This window comes from Palaemon carinicauda, chromosome 2 (genome assembly GCF_036898095.1).
Source record: "Palaemon carinicauda isolate YSFRI2023 chromosome 2, ASM3689809v2, whole genome shotgun sequence".
Lineage (NCBI taxonomy): Eukaryota > Metazoa > Arthropoda > Malacostraca > Decapoda > Palaemonidae > Palaemon > Palaemon carinicauda.
The window spans coordinates 15527825-15535501 of NC_090726.1; positions in this window are offsets into that span (position 1 = coordinate 15527825).

The window sequence follows — 7677 nt, forward strand, 5'->3', positions numbered from 1 at the left end:
TTATTTAAGTGAATTTGATTATTTAATTGAGTGAATTTGTCATATGTATCACGACAGCATTCCCAATTTTTCGTATCGTAGAAAATATGGCAGGAGAGAAATTGAGAAATTCGTTTCCTCCAAAGGTAATCTAGTGGAAACTTCCGCCACAAGAAATACTTGATTGATGATTTTCTGGATGGATAGAAGTAGCGGGACAAACTTTTTATTGTTTCTGTTTGCGAGATTTATAGAAAAACAAATGGAGAAATAAGTGTTTTCGTGCAATTTGAAAATTTCCTCGGGGATTTAAGGAATATTTCACATATCATTTCAGTCAAAGGTAATTTTTTTGGGGGGAAATGAAATAATCGATGAATAAGTTTTTTCGTGTAATCTAATAATGTTCTCGGGGATTAAAGGAATGTTTCACATATCATTTCTGTCAACGGTAAGGTTTATGAAAAAAAAAAATAATAATAATAATAATGGAGAAATAAGTGGTTTCATGTATTCTAAAAATGTCCTCGGGAATTTATAGAATATTTCACATATCATTTATGTCAAAGATAAGTTTTTTGGAAAAAAATAATGGATAAAATTTTTTTCGTGTAATTTAAAAATATCCTCGGGGATTTAGGGAATATTCCACATATTATTTCTGTCAAAGGTAAGTTTTTTGGGATAAAATAATGGATAAATGTGTTTTTGCGTTTAATTTAAATATGTCCTCGGGGATTTAGGGAATATTTCACATAATATTTCTGTTAAAGGTAAGTTTAAAAACAAAAAAATAATGGAGAAATTAGTGTTCTGGTGCATTCTAAAAATGTCTGCGGGTTTTATGAGAAATGTTCCACATTCCATCTCTCTGAAAGTGCACATAAGAAAAGAATTTTTTTTTTCTTTTTTTTAGCAAACATTATTGTTGAAAACTAAACAGCATGAAAATACTTGATATGCCAGCTAGCATTTAAAATTAAAATTTACCTGGTTTCAGCCCAGTTTCATCGGAAAAGATTCTCACCAGAACGTCAGATGGGTGCCCAACAACAGCAGTGGCCTTCACAATAAACTGCTTAAACACATGGTCCAGAGCTGGGATTGATCCGTTGATATGTGAATGCTAGGCAAACACGTTACCACTGTACTAGCCAAGAACCTTTAGGTTAGAATGTGGTTTGAAAGAGCCAGATGTATGTGGAGATTTCTGATATGTTAGAATACTCTAGATCAGGATTAATGCAGGAAAGTGTGAAGAGGATTTCCTAGTTTTCATTAAAAAAAAGAACCCCATTGCTATTTTTTCATACATAGAATCTATGAACAGTATATCATAATCAATGTATTACTTACTTGAAATTATATGTTTTAGATATCTAACAATATATTCAGTGCATATGAATTTGTTCTAACCTTTTTTTATTTGCTTAGAAAATTATACCACTTATCTTTTTAATCGACATTTAAGACTATACAAAAGTAAGTGTCATACGAAAAGGAAACTATACAAAGGATGTAACAATTGCCAAGTATCTCTCCTAACCAAACTTTAAAGATATGGTTTGAGTTTTAGGCAGAAGATCTCTCAGAGCAATAAATTCAATCAGAAACTTTTTACATATAACGAATGACAATTTGATAAGTTGGACAGATATTGTTCTAAATTCTATATAGATATAGGTAGAGAGTAAACTATATTTAGATTTTCTTACAATAGCGTTGCATGATATTATATTCTTGTTTATTTAAACATATCATATAAAATTGTACAAACATCTTTAACGGATTTCTATAAATCGTTCGCTGCTGTAAAGTTTATTCCATCTATAAAGGAGTTATTTATTCAATTGCATATCATTTCTCTTTTTACGACTTACATTTATTCAACATGTACCTGCTATATTTTTTTTTAAAGGAAAAGTGAATCAAGCCGAAGTAAATAAGACATTTTTTTTTTATTAATTTATCCATTTTTGTATTTATTCTTTTTCTTGAAGGAATCATATTCCTTAAGACTAATCTTCATTGATGTTGAAATGAAGGGAAAATGACGTAATTTTAAATAGAATAAATGTCCGACATAACAAACGTTGAATACATTTATGTTAGATGGACATCACTTACAAATCAATTTTATATCAGAAATGTAATTAAGCTTTTTTATATCCCTGCAATTTATTTTTTTGCAGTATGAAATTAATATTTTAATCAATAACTCGTTATATGAGGGATATTTTTAATTATAGTTAATTGGAGAGAAATAATTAAATCAGGATTATTCCATGGCTATTTGGGCAATTTTCCCCCCACCTACTTTTTTTTTTTGAAGCATGATGAACACATAACAGCGGCCAAGAATAATTACAAATAATATGGTAATCAATGCTCGATTATCAAAACGATAATAATAATAATAATAATAATAATAATAATAATAATAATAATAATAATAATAATAATAATAATAATAATAATAATAATAATGCAAATAATAATTGCTAGAATAATGATAATCAGAAGAACAACGAAGATGGAAAATATGATCCGAAAATCTGCTTACAGATAATTTCTTACTCATAATTTTGTTAAGTGCATCTTTTTTCTTTAACACACACACACATATATATATATATATATATATATATATATATATATATATATATATATATATTTATATATATATATATATATATATATATATATATATATATATATATTTGCCCAGTCGTTGATTAACTTGTATAGAATAACCTCCCAAATAACTCATATTTAGATTCACGTTCACATATGGCTCACTGGCAACACATCAAGCTCCTTCAAATCTTCTGCACTATTCAATCATGATACCTTAATAATCTATAAATCTTGTAAAATATTTCTTGCTTAAGCATTACGAAGAATTTAGTTGATATTTAGATAATAAAAGGTAAGGATTTGCTAAAGTTATAAATAAGACAAACAAGCAAAGGGATAATAAAAGAACACTAAAGGTAACGTATATAAAAAATTAACAACTGAATACAATAAACTAAAAGAATTCATTATCTGAAAAATATTAATAAGTTTCTTTTACCAAGACCTTATCAGTATGTAAAAAAACTAAGAGATTTACATATGTATATTAGACTATATATAAATATACATTGTTAATCATATGAAAAAAAATAAAGAATATTTACCAAGAAAACTAGTAACAGTAATTGAAACTTCCATATTATTTTACACATGTGCTGAGTGACCCTTACTGAGTAGGAAAAAATTCTTGAAATCTTTCAGAGCGAACTTGTCCTCCCACGGCTCGGTGAGCGAAGAGGACTTGGAGAAATTGTTAAAGGTGATAATTGGATAGGGAAATACTTTATGCTTGGCAGAGGAAAATGAGCATTATTTTTTCCCTGAATAAACGGGTTATTGTTATAACACAACTTAAAGACTGATTCTTGATGTTTACACTGCATAAGAAATATGGGCTTGCACGTACTACCCCCTTGTTTATTATTTTTTTTTTTTTTTGTAGCACAGAAAGGTTTCAAGCAAAATTTATAATATCATTAAATTCTAGTAATATCATAAATTTGGTTTTAGAATAAAGGTGGGGTATGGTCTGAAGTGTTCTTGCTGTCCTCTTTATCTTCATCATTACATATATATATATATATATATATATATATATATATATATATATATATATATATATATGAACATATATCACAAGCACACGTGATTTTAATTAATGTAAATATCACCCACGAAATGCATTTAATACCGAATTCTATCTTGGGAAATACATATCCACTTGGAATTCATTTTATGGTAACAGCTTCTGGCCGGGTGGTGATTCGAACCACCACCTGTACGGCTAGAAACTATGCTTGGCAGGGACCCTACCGGCTCAGCTATCAAGAGAGACTAAAAGTTTATGACAAGTCCCCCTACATATTCCTGTCGAATTCAGGATTCTGTTCATAGACTTGAAATAGACCCATCTCCACCATGATAGCTGAATCGTGAGTTTGCAACACGTGGTTATTTTAATGAACATATATCACAAGCACACGTGATTTTAATTAATGTAAATATCACCCACGAAATGCATTTAATACCGAATTCTATCTTGGGGGACTTGTCATAAACTTTTAGTCTCTCTTGATAGCTGAGCCGGTAGGGTCCCTGCCAAGCATAGTTTCTAGCCGTACAGGTGGTGGTTCGAATCACCACCCGGCCAGAAGCTGTTACCATAAAATGAATTCCAAGTGGATATGTATTTCCCAAGATAGAATTCGGTATTAAATGCATTTCGTGGGTGATATTTACATTAATTAAAATCACGTGTGCTTGTGATATATGTTCATTAAAATAACCACGTGTTGCAAACTCACGATTCAGCTATCATGGTGGAGATGGGTCTATTTCAAGTCTATGAACAGAATCCTGAATTCGACAGGAATATGTAGGGGGACTTGTCATAAACTTTTAGTCTCTCTTGATAGCTGAGCCGGTAGGGTCCCTGCCAAGCATAGTTTCTAGCCGTACAGGTGGTGGTTCGAATCACCACCCGGCCAGAAGCTGTTACCATAAAATGAATTCCAAGTGGATATGTATTTCCCAAGATAGAATTCGGTATTAAATGCATTTCGTGGGTGATATTTACATTAATTTAAATCACGTGTGCTTGTGATATATGTTCATTAAAATAACCACGTGTTGCAAACTCACGATTCAGCTATCATGGTGGAGATGGGTCTATTTCAAGTCTATGAACAGAATCCTGAATTCGACAGGAATATGTAGGGGGACTTGTCATAAACTTTTAGTCTCTCTTGATAGCTGAGCCGGTAGGGTCCCTGCCAAGCATAGTTTCTAGCCGTACAGGTGGTGGTTCGAATCACCACCCGGCCAGAAGCTGTTACCATAAAATGAATTCCAAGTGGATATGTATTTCCCAAGATAGAATTCGGTATTAAATGCATTTCGTGGGTGATATTTACATTAATTAAAATCACGTGTGCTTGTGATATATGTTCATTAAAATAACCACGTGTTGCAAACTCACGATTCAGCTATCATGGTGGAGATGGGTCTATTTCAAGTCTATGAACAGAATCCTGAATTCGACAGGAATATGTAGGGGGACTTGTCATAAACTTTTAGTCTCTCTTGATAGCTGAGCCGGTAGGGTCCCTGCCAAGCATAGTTTCTAGCCGTACAGGTGGTGGTTCGAATCACCACCCGGCCAGAAGCTGTTACCATAAAATGAATTCCAAGTGGATATGTATTTCCCAAGATAGAATTCGGTATTAAATGCATTTCGTGGGTGATATTTACATTAATTAAAATCACGTGTGCTTGTGATATATGTTCATTAAAATAACCACGTGTTGCAAACTCACGATTCAGCTATCATGGTGGAGATGGGTCTATTTCAAGTCTATGAACAGAATCCTGAATTCGACAGGAATATGTAGGGGGACTTGTCATAAACTTTTAGTCTCTCTTGATAGCTGAGCCGGTAGGGTCCCTGCCAAGCATAGTTTCTAGCCGTACAGGTGGTGGTTCGAATCACCACCCGGCCAGAAGCTGTTACCATAAAATGAATTCCAAGTGGATATGTATTTCCCAAGATAGAATTCGGTATTAAATGCATTTCGTGGGTGATATTTACATATATATATATATATATATATATATATATATATATATATATATATATATATATATATATGTGTAAATATATATATATATATATATATATATATATATATATATATATATATATATATATATATATATATATATACATATATACATATACATATACATATACATATACACATACATATACACATACATATACATATACATATATATATACATATATATATATATATATATATATATATATATATATATATATATATATATACATATATATAAAACACTTATTAAAGAAATGGCTTTATATGTTGAAAATATTGAAATTTATTTATATGCGTCCATGCTTGTGATATTCGATATATATATATATATATATATATATATATATATATATATATATATATATATATATATATATATATATACTATTATTCGTTTTGTGGATAGTTTGTTTTTAATGGTTTTACGAGCAATATCATGATACTGATAGTCTTTGAAGTTACGTAACATTTATTATCTTTACGGGTAGTTTTGACATCTACTGGAGTTGTGATAAATGATGAATTCAGTGAAGCACTTCAATTACATCAAATATAATTGATAACGTTTAGTAATTTAATATAATTTAGTCATTGAAAACCTTATAGTTCTTCGTCGCTTCATAACTATAACCAGGTAATTGTAATATTAGCTATATAATGGATAGCTAGAATATTTGCTATACATTGCGCTAATTATATTCAAATCGCAGATAATCAACCGCAACTGAGATTATGAACTCCCCCTTGGATAAAAAAAAAAAAAATATATATATATATATATATATATATATATATATATATATATATATATATATATATATATATATATATATATATATATATATATATATATATATATATATATATATATATATATATCTTTCTTAGGAAAAAACAATATTTATCCATTCAAATGAAATGAAATAGAGTTTGTATGATTTTTTACTGAAACAGAAACTCTTCCACAGGGACCCATTTTTTTTTTTTAAGTAAACCCTACCAAAGCTGAGGGAAAAAAATGAGACCTGAATAATTTGTGAACGTCAGTGCTGAAAAATAACTAGAAATATATAAGGGAAGGTATTCTAAGAGAATTCTTTTTTATATAATTACCATTTAGCAACTATATAATCTAAGTGAATTTATTATATTCATCAAGATAGCTTTACCCATTTTTCTTATCGTTTGGGGATGTTAAATGGATTAAAACTAAGTGGGTATTCTATTCCAACACTTTATTTTTCAAAATTACCATTCTGTAACATGATAATTTAAGTGAAATTTTTATATTTATCAATACAGTTTTAAAAATGTTTCGTATTGTTTGGATGATGATTAATAAATTGAAACTAAGTGGTTATTCTATGCAAACAATTTTTTTTTTTTTTATTCCCATTCTGTAACATGATTATTTAAGTGAATTTGTCATATGTATCACGACAGCTTTCCCAATTTTTCGTATCGTAGAAAATATGGCAGGAGAGAAATTATGAGAAATTCGTTTCCTCCAAAGGTAATCTAGTGGAAACTTCCGCCACAAGAAATACTTGATTGATGATTTTCTGGAAGGACAGAAGTAGCGGGACAAACTTTTTATTGTTTCTGTTTGCGAGATTTATGGAAAAAAAATATTGGAGAAATAAGTGTTTTCGTGCAATTTAAAAATTTCCTCGGGGATTTAAGGAATATTTCACATATCATTTCTGCCAAAGGTAATTTTTTTTTTTTTTTTTGGTGGGGGAAATGAAATAATGGATGAATAAGTGTTTTCGTGTAATCTAAAAATGTCCTCGGGGATTTAGGGAATATTTCACATATCATTTCTGTCAACGGTAGTATTTTCGGGAAAAAGAAATAGTAATGGAGAAATAAGTGTTTTTTTGTATTCTAAAAATGTCCCCGGGAATTTAGAGAATATTTCACATATCATTTATGTCAAAGATAAGTCTTTTGGAATAAAAATAATGGAGAAATAAGTTTTTTTGTGTAATTTAAAAAT